Consider the following 17,590-nt stretch of genomic DNA (forward strand, 5'->3'; position numbering starts at 1 on the left):
TTCAATTTTGTATACGCTACGAATACCTTTTTTTAATTTTAATTAAAATATTTTGACCCAATATTTATTATTTAGCAATGAAAATTTATATAGATATTATATAGCAAAATACAATTATAGTATAATTACTGCAACAGGTCAATCTCTAACAAAAATTAATTTTTTTGATAAATATTCATTAAATAATTAAAATCATATCATAATGAATTTAAGAGTTATTATATAAATATAGGATGAAAAACAAATAGTTTTTTTAACTCTTGAATGTTAAGTCTTTTATTCATATTTTGGAAATTTTATATAATTCGAGTATTAACACGTTACTCACAACCATGCGTTATTCACAGCATACACCACGGTGGCTTCCTGTGACGTATGGGATTTCATTATTAAAAATGTGTATTATGTTACGTTATTTTTTCAAGTTTCTTTGAGATATGGCAATATACATATACATATTATCGATATGTGATAAAAATATTTTTTCCCCACTATTTTTGACGGAAGAACGTCATTTGAAAATTTCGTAATTTTGCCACTTATTAGATTTAAATAATATTTTTCATATAAATAAACTTCAAATCATCGACATTGTACTTTTAGAAGATCAACATTATTACAAAGGTGACCTTCGAGTATTATGACTTCGTTTGACCTTTCATTAAAATAAATCGAATTAGAGATAGATTCTAAAAATAAACAAACTAACTTGCATTAAAATAATTCGAATTAGAGATAAATATTTTAAAAATAATCAACCTTTGATAAAAAATGACATTAGTGTTTTTAATCCTTCTATTTATTGTGCATTATAAAGTGACTTTAATGATTATTTAACCATTTAAATAGATTTTAAACTAAAATAGTGCTTAATTTAGTGTTATTATTCTAGTGTTTTCATTAATATTTTAAAAATAATTCATTCATTCCGATATATTAAATTATTGTGTAATATAAAGCGATTTTAAATATTATATAACCATTGCTATATGTTGTTGCTCTCCGAGGGGTAAATATTGAGATGCGCATGCGCGGCCCTCCCTCCCTTTCCGCCTGACTCTTGCGCAGGTCAACAGTGGGGGGCGCATCGGTTTTGGTAATGGACGCGTAAACACAATTCGCAATTTTTCATGGTGTCATAAGTGTTGCATCAAGATGCCGAGGAATCGTGGAGTCGGAGGCCATCACTGAACGCCTTTCGTAGGAGTTTCGTGCAATATCCGATATTCGACGGACATTGGCGGATGCTGGGAGGATTCACCGTCGCGGCCGTGTTGAACGAGACCGAGCCGTCTGCTCGAACACTGTGCGCGTCTCTGGGAGAGGAGGCGCTAGATTTCGTGCTGATTCTTCAGCCAAAGGTGAGACAGGAGTGGTCATGACTGACGAAAGCTTTGGAGCGGAGGTTCGGAGATCGCACATCGCGATCACAAAATGGCGGAAATCGGAGACGTTAGCGGAGTTTGCGGTCGAGAAGAAAGAACTTGAAAAGACGGTTCGGCGACTATTATTATATTATAGATGGACGAGAAGGCGCAGCGTCAGGCTAAGCGTCTTTTATTTTACGCAGGGTTCTCCGAACCGGACGTGACGTCACGTCACGATGATGTTTCACGCCGACGCGACGCCGCCGTCAGTTCCACAAATACGCACAGGCGTCGCTTCATACGCCGCTGTGGCCGCGGGGGTGGGGATGCGGCGCGGCGTCCTCGCACGCGTTGCGCTCGCGCATTTTTTGATGCTCATCGCAAATATGAGCGCTCTTCCCGCTTCTTCCAACACATTCAGCTCGAAAATGATCCTTTAAATGCTGAACAACTGGAACAATGGATGAAGGAATATGCCGACAATTCCATGACAGCTTAGACCAGTGGTTCTTAACCGGTGCACCGCGGTGCACCAGTGCACCGCGAGCTTATTGCAAGTGCACCGCGAGAAAATTGGTAAAAACAAAAATTCCGCAAAATAGTAAAATTTTAATGTTTCAATCAATTTATATTTTATTATAGTCGTGATACCCCATAATGGATAAATTTATTACCAAACGAAATTGTGAATCAGAACAAAATATTAATGACACTGGGAGTACAAGTGGAAGAAGTAGTGAAGATGTTACTAGACATCATACGTCTCATACAAAAGAAAATATATCCAGTAAAATAAAAAAAAATAATGGACAGTATTCTGAAGAATATTTAGGTTTCAGTTTTACTAGCATCAATGAGGAAGGATATCACATTCCACTATGTGTTGTATGTGGAGAAAAACTGTCTAATAGCACGATGTATACTGACAAGTTAAATCGCCACTTCACTACGAAGCACGCCGATCTTGCATCAAAAAGTAAAGATTACTTTAAAAGATTGTTAATCATGCAAAATAAACAAGCGAAATATTTTGAAAAAACTGTTAAAATTTCCGATAAAGCACAACTGGCGTCATACAAGATTGCTGAATTGATTGCTGTACAATAAAAACCACATACTATAGCAGAGTCTCTAATTTTACCTGCATATTGTGAAATAGGAAAAATTATGTTTGGTGATGAAGCAAAAAGGAAATTATGAAAATTCCTCTTTCAAACGATACAATAAAAAAAAAATTAAATATGTCGGATGATTCTGAGAAAACAGTTAACGATAAACTTTCCAAGCGATATTTTGTTTTACAAGTCGACGAATCTACTGACATTAGCGGTAATGCACAAATACTAGGATTCATTCGTTTCATAAATGAAAACAAAATAGTGAATCAATATCTATGCTGCAAAGAACTTACCGAGCATACGACAGGACAAGATGTTTTTGATCTTATTTATTCATATTTAGAACAATTTAAAATATCATGGGAGTTATGTGTAGGAATTTGTATGGATGGTGCTCCTTCAATGGTAGGCTCATTTAAAGGATTTGTAACCCTTGCAAAGACAAGAAAACCTAATATTATATTTATGCACTGTTTTTTACATAGAAAATCTTTAGTTTCGAAAACATTACCAGCAACACTAAAACCTGTACTAAATTAAGTTGTAAATATAGTGAATTTCATAAAATCAAGACCTTTAAAAACACGCATGTTTAAAAAACTTTGCATTTCTATGGAAGCTATGTACGAGTGTTTGCTTTTTCACACTGAAGTCAGGTGGTTATCTAAGGATAAAGTTTTATGCCGATTTATAGAACTTAAGAATGAATTGTTAATCTTTTTTCGAAATGAAGGTATGGATGATTTTGTAAAATGTCTTCAGAATAATGATTGGTATGTTAAAGTGGCATATTTAGCAGATATTTTAATTACTTAAATAACGTTAACACAAGCATTCAAGGAAAAAACGAAAAATTCATGACATCCATTGACAAATTGACAGGATTTCAGAAAAAAATAACTCTTTCGAAAAATCGAATAATAGAAAAAAAAAGTAGATATGTTTCCTTCACTTAACAAAAACATTCCCAAGAGAGTTATTTCTGCAATAATAGAACATTTAACTTTATTGGAAGAAAAAATTGCACATTATTTTCCATTCTTAAATATAGAAAATTATGACCGGATACGAAATCATCAAATTAGTCTCATTGTCGTACTCTAAAAATTAAATTTTCCGAAATAACTATGAAGAATTTTTGGATTACTGTCCAAGAGGAATATTCACTTCTTTACATGAAGGCACTGAAAATTTTGTTACAGTTTTCAACATCATCTTTGTGTGAGCTTGGTTTCTCAACAACAACTAATATGAAAACTAAAAAACGAGAAAGACAGAAAAAATTTAAACGAAGAATTCAGGGTAACTACATAAAATATTCGACGTAATATTTCTGATATCTGCATAAGCCAACAAGCTCAAGTATCACATCAATTAATTTTTGATTGATCATATAAATTCCATTATGTTAAGCAGGAACGTCATTTTGGGTAAACAAAGGGGTGAAAATGCACCACTTAGATTTTCCACCCAAAGAGCACCTTTAAATATTAATACAAATATTTTTAATAAAACACGTAATTATAAATTGGTTCTAGGGCAAAATTAACTACCTAAATTTATTTTCAATACTAAACTTTTTTATATAATTTAATTTAAAAAATATGTAAAAAAATCGTATGTAATTTTGTATGTAACTATTATTTTTTTTAAATATGTAATAAAAATTATGTCCACATATTTTTTTCGATCTCTTAATTCTGGTGCACCGCCACTTTTCCCATGATCAAAAGTGCACCGTGACTTTGAAAAGGTTAAGAACCACTGGCTTAGACGATCATTCGAAAGACATCACAAAGACGTTAGAAAGAGACGCGAGATATCGTTCGACGCGAATTTGCGATCGTCCACGTGTCATGGCACTCGAGGGTGATTCTGAGGAATTAGAAGAATGCGAGGATATTATCCTTGATTGGAGTGACAATGATTCACCCAGACAAAACGAACCGTTCGAAAGATTATCGGGAATATATTATAATTTGGGACCGGAAGGATTTGCGGAAAAAAAAATTGGGACGATTTATTCCACACAATTGCAGAGGAAACTAAAATTAAATATAAACAAATTTCAGATGTTTAGAATTAACCAGTGTATAATTAAAATTAGTGTTTATAATAAATTTTATTGTATATAACTATAAAATTTAGTGCATGTGTTAGAATTAAGCAGTGTATAATTGAAATTAGTGTTTATAATAAATTTTAGTGTATGTGTTAAAATTAAGCAGTGTATAGTTAAAATTAGTGTTTATAGCCATGAGCTACTATATTTAGTTGTGAAAAGTGAACAATTTGTTATTTGTCTAACACGTACCAAAATACGAGGCGCTTGTTTCTGGTGAGTGACATTTTTAAAATAATCCTAAATTTTATATAATTATATATATAAGCAAATACACAAGTTTTAGTTATATAATAAAATGAATTGCTAATCAACCGACTTTGATATCTTAATCAAATTCGCTTTTCAAATGCCTTTTAGAATTTAATAAAATAAAAAAAGTTTGAAAATCGCCGTTGAATTTTTGTCATTTTTTTGCAATAAGTTAAATATTAAAATGATTAGCTTTTCAAACAGGTTTTAGATTTTAAGAATATGAAAAAGTTTGAGAATCACCGTTAAATTTTTTTATTTTTTTAAAAGAATCGTTTACATTTAATTATTATTATTACTATTATTTACATCACATACAGCAAATTAAAGGTTAACAATAAAATGATTCGCGTCTTTAACTCACTTAGAATTTAATAAAATAAAATTAGTATGAGAACCACTGATGAGTTTTAGCAAACTTTTTAGAATACACGTTTACTTTCAAGTATGTCTATATTCACTAAATTAAAGCTAAATAATAAATTCATTTATATTCAAAGTGACAGCTTTTAATAAAATTATTTAAGGTTGAGAGTCACTGATGAATTTTATCAAATTTTCCAAAAAACTATGGTCTAATTTCACCGGAATTGGATTATATTAAAAATTTTCCTAATCTATTATCAGAAAATTTGCACTATGTGTCTAAAATAAAAAAAAGTTTTTAAACGACTTTTTTTAATTTAAAATAAATATTTTAAACAGCAAAAAATATCTACAAGAGCAAATAACAGTGCAAATTAAACGGAAATACATAATGTAACAGCTCTCGCTGTTGTATTTGCGAAAACCGGTTTCAACAATCTCTTAAGCTATAAACGAAATAGGTTGGAATAATACTACGGAATTCAATCCCACGCCTTAGGTTTGCGCACTGGGATTAAATCGAACACTATTTAGGGCGTAAATCGATTAAAGATATAATTCGTTTGTGTGTATTTATATATATATGTATTTATATATTGTACATTCTAAGATAATTCATGGATAAACATATTATGTAATTACAATAAGGTATTAGTAACGAGATCAATTCTAACATATATTTTATAAACAATATAAGTGAATTTATTATTTAAGTCACAGTGCACTGGTGAATTGCTAAGAAAATAAAAGTAGGAATACGCTTCTTAATTATATCATTATTAGGTTATCAATATATTTAATAAGCAAAAGATATAACAAATACTTATAGATGTGTTTTATATGAATTGATTTCCAGATAGAGGTTTATTACAATAATTTTCATACCTTCTTTAGAACTTTGAGTGTATCATTTTAACTACTCCTCTAACTAATAAAAGGTTTTAGTCGTGAATTTATGTTGTGTTTTATAAAAAAGTAATAAATATGTTACATATAATTATATGTTTTGTATTTAACATATACATATACTGTAATAAAGTCAGGAATAAAAACCATATTTTTGAATTTTAAAATAGTTACATAGACGATAAAGTAGTAGTGATGTTAGTTCAATAAACATCAAGAAAATATAGCAAAAATTACAAATATATTATACCTAATCCCAGAAGATAGTTATACCCAGGGTTTTTTTGTCATGTAACGCGGCGGAACGGCGTTCCGGCACATTTTTAACGGTATTTTTACTGTTTCAAAATCAATTGTTGTATTTTTACTGTTTCAAAATCAAATGCTCTTACCTGCGCCTCCTCCAATAAGAACCCTAATTAAAATCCACATCAAAAGCAATAAAATCGTTATCTAGCGATCATATTAAGACTTTTTATAGCAATATTACGACTAAGAATAAGTGAGAATCGAACGAAGCATATCTAAACCAAATTTTGCCCTATAAGAGAGCTCAAAAAACAATTATCCCTTGTCAGAAGTCAAAAATCCAAATCAAAAGCTATAAAATCGTGCCGTTGCCATCGTAGTAGAAATGCTTGCTTATCTAAAGTTAATTCTGTGACTTTTTATATTATTATTACGACTTTTAAGTAGAAAGAATATCAATAGGTTCACCTAAACCGAATTTTGACCTAATAGGAAAGCGCAAAAAACAATTATCACTTTTCAGAAGTGATAATTGCAATTGTTTCCACTGTAACGGCTCCGACAAAATTTTATTGCTCTTGATGTGAATTTTTGACTTCTGAGAAGTAATAATTGTTTTTGTACTCCCCTATTGACAAAAATTCGATTTTAATATACTTCAACCAATCCTTATTTTTTAGAATTGATCCATTCCATTTTTAGATGCACTTAATTCTAAAAAAAGCCTTATTTTAAATTTTAAATGACCAATAAATTTATGTAAATAACCAATAAATTTATGTAAATGATATGTATTATCGGGTATTAAACATTAAAAATTATATGACTGACGTTGCGGTAAACTGCTAGCGATTAATTGATGGCGGTGAATTGCAAGCAAACTTCATCCAATCCTTTTTCAGAAATAAAAAATCCACGTCAAGGTCAACGTCGTAGTGGGAATGTTCAGTTCTAGATTCTAGACCATGATCTATGTACTAGTAACTGTTAAAAACATATTAGATAAGTCATTTACTAAATTAAAAAAAATTTTTACGTAAAATTTCACTACGTAGATTTTTGCAAAAATATGTTTCATTGTTAGTATAGACGCGCCGACAATTTTAATGCTTTTGACGTGAATTATTGACTTCTGAGAAGTCATAATTGTTTTTGCACCCTCCCATTGACCAAAATTCAGTTTAAATACACTTTGACCAATACTCTTATATAAGTTCGTTGGTAATTGGTAAGGATAGCTATCATATTTTTAAAACTAGTGTAATGACAAACTATGAAGCATCATGTGAGATGCGACGTCTGTCTGTACTTCTTCTTTCAATTATTTTCCTCTGAGAGTTGAGTTGACTAAGTTTGTATATAAAGCTTGACCTAATAAAACTTTTAAAATTGTGATTAGTTTGAAACTTTTATTAGGTTGAGTTAGGTTTAGCTCATTCGTGTAGGTTAGGTTTGGTTTTGAACAGCAAAGAGAGAGAGAGGCATATAATACGTGTGCATTAAAAAAAGAATATGCTCGATTAATCAGATAAAACAATTGGGAAAAGTTGCAGATTGAGCGATGAGAGTAGTATTAAATAAATATAGATTTACATATTATTTCAGAAGTATACTCACAGGACTTATGAATTAATGATGTATGTTACAGATATGTGTATGTATGTACAATATATATAAAAAAAAATTTTAATACTAAATATAAATCTACAAGGATTTATTACTAAAAATAGAAAATGGCTACGAGAAAGAGAATATGATATAAGATAATCTAAAGATGTAAAAAATAAGCGGATTTACAATAATGTTCTAAAATTACACCTTTGTGATATACGACTCATATTATAATTATATATCCAGGTCGTTTTTGTATTATATTTTTGTTGTTATATTTTAAAATTATTTATTATCTAGATATAAATTGGCATTAAATAATATTCTTAACCTTTTAAGGTTACACGTGATTTATATAGGTTAGATTTAAACTTGTGAGTTGATATATAAACGATCGACATGTTCGTTATAAATATAAAGAGATTATCCCTATCGATAACATATGATTAGTGAAACGAAAATCATTCGAAATATTCTCAATTAATTATTCGCTAAGCCGAGCTTGTTATATAATATGCGACCACGTTATTATGAGTATCATTGAAGCTCAATTAAATTTATAATTATACAGCCGACTGGTACCATTCATCCGTCGTTAATTTGCAGCCGAAATTAACCAATATTAAAATTCCCTCTCAGCAACAATATTTTTATGACGATTCTAATTAAAAACCACTTATTCAATTTGCATTTATAGTATAGACACACCCCATCTGCCGCTACCCAAACTTTCAGAAAGCATCCGCAAGTTTGAAACGTTATATCCATCACGTCGGCTGATAACCGCATAATTCCACTTTTCAACTTTGCCGAGCAATAAATATTATACTATATTCAATATGACGAAAACAAACAGAGAACACAGTGTTTTTGTTGAGATTCTCGCAGACCACACCTAACAACATCGATAAACTACAAAGTTTAACGACCGGCTACTATCGCTCGCTGCGGTTCTTTATTAAGAAAAGAGCAATTTACAACATAGTTGCTCATGTTAAAATGGAAACTATACATAAATAATACTATACAAAGTAACAATTAGAAAAAAATTAAACGAAATTTTAATTCATAAATTCAAAACATTAATTACCATATCATTTTTCTTCATGCATTTTAAGATCGGCTGAATTTATAATATAGGGATATTATTGCATTATTGTGTTGTATATTATTTTATTATTCCTATACGGAACAAAGCCTTAAAATACTGTAATTGAATTTTAAATGTAAGTGAAATAAATACAGTAACAATTATTCTTTTAATTTTTTCGCTCCTAGCTCAAAGCGTGAGCTCCTGTAATGAAGGCGCAGTCTCTAGGCTCCCTGAGAGGGGAAGAGCTTAGTAGAGGGTGCGAGTATTTTTTAGGACAATACAAACCAATTTAAACTAACATTAACAGTGTGGTGTTATTATACAATACAACTCACATCTGCTGCGACTGTCCTACAGTATCCGTTATAACGCATTTCTTCAGGGGGCAGTACACGTGCTTTTCATTTTTAAGCATTAATATTAAATCTTTTATAAAAATAATTAGGGTTTAATTCAGGTTCTTTGCTTTCAGCACCGCTCTGACGAAAAAGTAACCCAAACATACAATGCCTCTTCATTCTTCAGCATAAACGCGTCCATATTCAGGCACCGTGCAGTACTCAAAGTAACTCTCAGAACGAACCAACCTGAGATACCATATTAATTTGAAAAACAGTATTTTGTAAACGTTGGTAACAAGCTTGGATTGTTCCAGTTTTATGACAAACTTTGTTTGTTGGACGATGAACTTCAGCGCCACCCAATCATTCTTTCAAGTTATGTAGGCTTTTTGTTGCCCAGATTTATGGACGACATATTCTTGCTAGTCACTCATACACCATCTGTGATAGCAAGCACTAGCACTCCTTGATTGTCTTTTTTACATGACAACAGATACTTGACCAATCCCTGTGAATGTCAGTAGTGACGCCCTACTGATAACTCTTGTTCGTGTAGTGATACTTTAGCACCCTGGGGAGAATTATATTTCTATCATACTAATGAAGATTGACTTTTAATACAGTTCAAGGACTGATTTTGATGAGCGCGTCAAGTGTCATATGCCATTGTATTGTATTGAAAACGTTTCGAATATCGTGTTTGTTCCGCTTCTCGCTACCATACTATGCACCCATTATCTTATTAACTACAAGGCGGCGCAGTGTTTGTGCTGGATTTTGCAGGTGCAACTACTTAGGGCTTTGATTAGCCAAGGGCAAAGCCCTGATGGCTAACCCAAAAACAAGTCCATACTATTAGACGATGCCCTGAAGTTTGAGCGGTTATGTTTAAATGACTAGTTGAAAAATTATCTCTTTATCATTTCCCCATTTCAAATTAGTAATTACAGACTATTTAAGAGTGAATGGAAAATATACGTTTATATTTCATTATTAATATATTTCTCTAGTAATAATAAAAATAACAATAGAAGCTTGTTTAAATATGTTACAGTACAGCGTAAATTCCTTTGATATTTATACTTTAAGGAATACGGGTATTATCCGTTCTTGTTTCCAAGTGCTTTTATTTTGGGAACGCTGGGATTCGTTGCTTTGTCAATTCGCAGAAGTGTTTATATAGTTAAACACTTTTGGAAATTGCTCAAAGGCATCATAGACAATCTTTCGGTGCTCGTGCAGCTCCAAATGTGGGCTCCGGAAGGTGGTTATAGTTCTCGGTTGCGTCCAGTGTTCTTGCCTGTAAAGTCTAGAACTGGAGCACTTGCCAACTCTTCTCTGGCAAAGGCCGTTCGTCTATTCAATACTGTGGATATAAATATTGTCATTTTTCGTGCACATATGGGGTTTTAGTACAATTCGTGTGGGACAATGCACACCTGTTCAGGTGATTTGTGTCCGTTCTTTTATCTTGTTTTTGGGTTTTTACTTATATGTGTATGTGTGTGTGTGCGTATATGAATTTGTATGTTTACATACGAATGTATACTATGCATACGTATGTATGTATATATTTGTATGTATCTTAAAATTGTAATATATTTCATACTTTTGGCAATCGTGACGTTAACATGTCATAATTTTATTAAATTAATAAATAAATATTGCCCCATGTACAGGTGTGAGAGAAACCTTTTTTGGACCTTTTATAAAAAATAAATAGGGTTGCATTATTTGGTTATTAGATCAAGGAAGCATATTCAAGGAATTGTACAATATACACAGTGCCTTCAAGCTCCTTGATTGATGCGCGTTTTGCAAGACAAATTAATATTTTTTTTAAACATGATAAACAGACATGATTATTTAAAATTGATTACATTTTATTTTTTGTAGAATATAGTACAACGATGTTCAAATAGAAATTATAAATATCTTTTAATGATCGTATATTTTAAGGGCCACCTCCCATTCGCGGTTGTATGTTAAATTGGGTGCTTAATATGGTGTATGCTAGATTAGATGGTGGTTTTACCCAAACGACGCTAGGTTTACTCAAAACCTTTTAAGTTAACCTTGCAGGGAGTACATTAATAATTAGAATAACCACAAGTTCCATGTTCACAGTATCATTAAATTGAAAATATACCATACGATTGAGATTTAGAAAATAAATTGCTTGGATTAAGGTGTCGAACGTGGAAATAACGTAAAGCTCTCGCGGGATCGTCGCGTTTCCGAGCTTTAAAAACTATCATGAGAAACTTTTTAATGATATTTATGTTAAGATAAAATTTGTTGTAATATTTATAAGTCTTAAAAACAGTCCTAATGAGCACTTAGCTTCTTGCATAATTTATTAGTAATTTGTAGAGCCGTGACCGAATATTAATAATTGGAATTCTCTTTGATTCGGCGAACCTGTGCATTTGCGCCAATCCTTCGGAATGGAATTCCACTTATTGCCACTAGTGCATTTTCGCATATCGATCAGTAGACCAAAATAGATCTGCTGCAAACGGCGCCGGCAATATCTGCTTTTGTGTAGCCTAATGTGAATTATTTATCTGATAGATTAACGGAATAGACAGGCGGAGTGGTCTATTCACGGAGCAAAAATGCACTGCTCTAGCGTCACAATGGATAATATGTATAAGCTGGGGTTGTGCTTCAATTGCAATTTCAGAATTTAAAAAGGAATTATTCAGTACGTTATATACTGTGTGGTTAAGTGTATACAATGAAGTGTAGGTATTTCTATGGAAGTGTTAGATGTATTAAATAACTTATGAAAAAGTAATATACAATTGTATCATATTTTTACGTATTACTTTAAATGCAGTGAAATAGTGTCGTATCTGATAAAATAAATCAATAAATATTACCTTCCAGTAATTTAAATCTCAAGTTTTTTATATATTACATATACAACATATCATTATAGCAATTCATTACACCAGTGGTTCTTAACCTTTTCAAAGTCACGGTGCACTTTTGATCAAGGGAAAAAGTGGCGGTGCACCAGAATTAAGAGGTCGAAAAAAATACGTGGACATAATTTTTATTAAATATTTAAAAAAAATAATAGTTACCTACAAAATTACATGCAAATTTTTTACATATTTTTTAAAATTAAATTATATAAAAAATTTTAGTATTGAAAATAAATTTAGGTAGTTAATTTTGCCCTAGAACCAATTTTTAATTACGTGTTTTATTCAAAATATTTGTATTAATATTTAAAGGTGCTCTTTGGATGGCAAATCTAAGTGGTGCATTTTCCCCACTTTGTTTTCCCAAAATGACGTTCCTGCTTAACATAATGGAATTTATATGATCGATCAAAAATTAATTAATATGATACCTGAGCTTGTTGGCTTTTGCAGATATCAGAAATATTACGTCGAATATTTTATGTAGTTACCCTGAATTCTTCGTTTAAATTTTTTTTCTGTCTTTCTCGTTTTTTAGTTTTCATATTAGTTGTTGTTGAGAAACCAAGCTCACACAAATATGATGTCGAAAACTGTAACAAAATTTTCAGTGCCTTCATGTAAAGAACTGAATATTCCTCTTGGACAGTAATCCAAAAATTCTTCATAGTTATTTCGGAAAATTTAATTTTTAGAGTACGATCAGTCGACAATTGGACTAATTTGATGATTTCGTATCCGGTCATACTTTTTTATATTTAAGAATGGAAAATAATGTGCAATTTTTTCTTCCAATAAAGTTAAATGGTCTATTATTGCGGAAATAACTCCCTTGGGAATGTTTTCGTTAAGTGAAGGAAACATATTTTTTTCTATTATTCGATTTTTCGAAAGAGTTATTTTTTTCCGAAATCATGTCAATTTGTCAATGGATGTCATGAATTTTTCGTTTTTTCCTTGAATGCTTGTGTTAACGTTATTTAAGTAATTAAAAATATCAGCTAAATATGCCACTTTAGCATACCAATCATTATTCTGAAGACATTTTACAAAATCATCCATACCTTCATTTCGAAAAAAGATTAACAATTTATTCTTAAGTTCTATGAATCGGCATAAAACTTTACCCTTAGATAACCACCTGACTTCAGTGTGAAAAAGCAAACACTCGTACATAGATTCCATAGAAATGCAAAGTTTTTTAAACATGCGTGTTTTTAAAGGTCTTGATTTTATGAAATTCACTATATTTACAACTTGATTTAGTACAGGTTTTAGTGTTGCTGGTAATGTTTTCGAAACTAAAGATTCTCTATGTAAAAAACAGTGCGTAGATATAATATTAGGTTTTCTTGTGCCTACCATTGAATGAGCACCATCTATACAAATTCCTACACATAACTCCCATGATATTTTAAATTGTTCTAAATATGAATAAATAAGATCAAAAACATCTTGTCCTGTCGTATGCTCGGTAAGTTCTTTGCAGCATAGATATTGATTCACTATTTTGTTTTCATTTATGAAACGAACGAATCCTAGTATTTGTGCCTTACCGCTAATGTCAGTAGATTCGTCGACTTGTAAAACAAAATATCGCTTGGAAAGTTTATCGTTAACTGTTTTCTCAGTATCATCCGACATATTCAATTATTTTGTTTATTGTATCGTTTGACAGAGGAATTTTCATAATTTCCTTTTTGCTTCATCGCCAAATATAATTTTTCCTATTTCACAATATGCAGGTAAAATTAGAGACTCTGCTATAGTATGTGGTTTTAATTGTACAGCAATCAATTCAGCAGTCTTGTATGACGCCAGTTGTGCCTTATCGGAAATTTTAACAGTTTTTTCAAAATATTTCGCTTGTTTATTTTGCATGCTTAACAATCTTTTGAAGTAATCTTTACTTTTTGATGCAAGATCGGCGTGCTTCGTAGTGAAGTGGCGATTTAACTTGTCAGTATACATCGCGCTATTGGACAGTTTTTTTCCACATACAACACATAGTGGAATGTGATATCCTTCCTCATTGATGCTAGTAAAACTGAAACGTAAATATTCTTCAGAATACTGTTCATTCATTTTTTTGATTTTACTGGATATATTTTCTTTTGTATGAGACGTATGATGTCTAGTAACATCGTCACTACTTCTTCCACTTGTACTCCCAGTGCAATTAATATTTTGGTCTGATTCACAATTTCGTTTAATAATAAATTTATCCATTGTGGGGTATCACGACTATGATAAAATATAAATTGATTGAAACATTAAGATTTCACCATTTTGCGTATTTTTTTGTTTTTACCAATTTTCTCGCGGTGCACTTGCAATAAGTTCGCGGTGCACTGGTGCACCGCGGTGCACCGGTTAAGAACCACTGCATTACACATACAATAAAAAATAAATTAATTCAAAAAGTATCAATCGTATCATAAATATTTATGAACTGCTATATTGTTTAAGTATTATATTAAGACATTTATAAATTTGCTTATTATATTATAGAGCATGATTATAGTATTTTTATGTTAGAATATAAATAAATTAAGATATAGATACATACAATATTTTATTTTAAAAAATTACCAAAAACTTGAATACATGTCGTTTTTTAATTCGAGTTTTAATACTCAGTCATGATTGGGCCGTTTATACCTAAAGACGTTTTCTGTTATATATGTTTTGGTGCACGTCTGGATTTCATATTCCGAGATTTAAAAAATTGGTCCACAAAAACGATGCCAGAATTTTTACAAAGTGAACAAATCATACAAAATTGCATGTATAAATCTTGAACCTAACACCCAGCGCGTGCAAATTGCAATCGCCTATTATTTAAGTAACTATTTTATATACACTGTATAATTATGAACTTTTCTTAGCCTAATTTAAAAAAATGTTAGTCATTAAATTCAATGAATTTTTTTTTTTTTTTTTAATATTTATTTGAATAGGTTACTCAGTGACAATATATGGCATGACATATTTTTTTTTGTTTAGATGTTTTCGTTTTTGTAAAAAATACACATTTTAAAAACAATTTAAACACGTGTACTTACAATAATAACACAAGTGTGTAATAAATATTACATGTAACTAGATTTTAAAACCACTATTAAAATATACATTATTTTAATTAGGAATAACTTCAACCGAGCAACCATACATGATTCACCTTTTGCTTATACATAATACATATATTAATTTATTTAATTAATCACGCACTTTGAAACAGCTTGCTGTACTTTTCGGAGTGACAAACATGCATCACTGCACTAAACCTTTATTCACTGTCATCAGTATTTGTAAAATGGTGAAAAGTATATGATGAATTAAGCAATATAAATTCTTTCTTTCTCATTTCATGGCGGCCATTTTTAATCTCAATTATTATGTGATTTATTTTTTTTATTATTATTTGCAAATACAAGTTAATATTTGCGTATTCAAGTTAAATTGAAAATTAAGTTTACATGAACGACTGCGGGTGTGTAAGCTTTAACAAATAAAAAAGGCAATTAAAGGTCGTACAGTGTGGATAGGAATTATTTTATTATTATTTATACTTTTTACAGTGTCGGAAATATTTTTTTATATTAAATATACTTAGTGTATTTAAGGGTAATCTATTTTTTGTCGATTTATTAACAATTAAAACATGTATCTCAGTTTCATTTAAATAATAAATTAAAGCTTGAATAATAAATACGGTATTTTATTAAACAGATATTGCCTAATCTATTATATATTTAAGTATTATTGTCAGATTTCTAACTGTAAAATATATATATACATGCTTTATTAGATGGCTTTGTTATATTAAATTTATTTTAATATTTGGTTGTGTACAATATTTTTGTCTTTATATATCGCTGTAGCACATAATGCTGTTATCAGCATGTCGCTGTTCAGTTTCTTCAGTGGTTTTATTGACACGTATTGTAGTATAGAAATGAAACGTACAAAGGTCTACTGTTCATAATTTGAAAGAGTTTTTGTGAAAGACATACAAACATAGATACAAGTATTTTATGTTTTAAAGTACAGATACATACATTCCAGAATTCATCGCGGTTAGATCTCTCTTTTCTATATTTCGGCAATGATGATCCTGCCATTGTTACGAATTTTTAGTAACACGTTATTATGAGATATTAAAAATATGTGACTATGGCGAAAGCATCACTTTCGAAATATATATTTGTAAGTTCAAATCATGATATAAATAATAATATTTAAATAATATAAATACCAGCAAACCGCTAAAGAAATATATACATATGTACTATTTTCATGTTTCAAGGTACTATAAGCAAAATATATCACTTTAGACGCATATCGTATGTTAAATAGGTACGGAGATAATGCACAAACCTTGTCGAAAATTCTTCTGAACTTGACATTTTTTTATTCTAACATCCAAGTTTAAAGTATACATTACTAGTATTATTCCTGTTAAATAGTGCCGAGAAATATTTACCTGAGAAGGTACTTATTTATTTGATGTAAATGAATTTTAAAATTTTTATCACGTTATTATGTATAATTAAAAGACATTCCATCATTTCTCTCACCCTATGCGGATTAGCACCCCGACAAACAACATTGGCTTTTTTAATATTAAAATAAAACATTTTTTTTAATAACGAGTGATAATACTACCTCTGCCCCGCGTGTATTGCCCCAATTCCGTAAAAACAAATATTATCCCTAATGTCGGTTGAAAAGGGCTGAAAAAATATCCCCCTGATGAAACGGTCGCCTCTTGCAAGACCCGCTTCGGTTTCACGTGTGATGGTAAAAAATTAATCATGCCCCAGCCCCCGCGGGGTCAGGTGAGCGAGGGGGGCATTGTCGGGATTACGCCCCCTAAATCACCCACCCCTGGCGTCTGCGCCCCTCTCATCCTGGCAACGTTTCGCGTCATTGCTCATGACCGCTCTTGTGCACATGCCGTTTGAAAAGTGTGAAATGCAGAGGATGTGTTCCCGCCACTCGGCGAGATGACGAAATGGAAGTTAAATGTGTGATATTATGATTTCGTTGGTAGATGTGCACGTACATCGTAGATAACTAGATGTGTTTGTATCCTCCATAATTTATACTGCAGACAATGGTAAAACATACAGAGCTTGTAAGGGAACACGAGAATAAAGAGACATTTGCGTAACTAATTAAAATTCAGGTGGAAATACTATATATTTATCCAGCACGATAAAAATGTGA

The 17,590-nt window shown here is 31.0% G+C and overlaps 1 protein-coding gene across 7 annotated transcripts in view; it reads left to right on the forward strand.

Moving 5' to 3' along the window:
* LOC148235052 (uncharacterized) overlaps positions 1-17,590 on the forward strand; it is a 398,703-nt gene that overhangs the window by 41,307 nt on the left and 339,806 nt on the right. The window contains exons 1-2 of one of the 7 annotated variants that reach the window (XM_088185409.1): positions 1,056-1,870; positions 4,259-4,823. The exons of 2 other annotated variants lie outside the window; for them this stretch is intronic. The gene's annotated coding sequence lies outside the window, so the exon portion shown is untranslated. Of the gene's footprint in view, positions 1-1,055; positions 1,871-4,258; positions 4,824-17,590 lie in introns of those variants that run through there. 4 more of the 7 variants (XM_088185417.1, XM_088185416.1, XM_088185410.1 and 1 more) reach the window with 4 other exon arrangements.

Source organism: Plectrocnemia conspersa, unplaced genomic scaffold (assembly GCF_051122295.1).
Source record: "Plectrocnemia conspersa isolate PC_06_02 unplaced genomic scaffold, ASM5112229v1 ptg000005l, whole genome shotgun sequence".
Taxonomy (NCBI): domain Eukaryota; kingdom Metazoa; phylum Arthropoda; class Insecta; order Trichoptera; family Polycentropodidae; genus Plectrocnemia; species Plectrocnemia conspersa.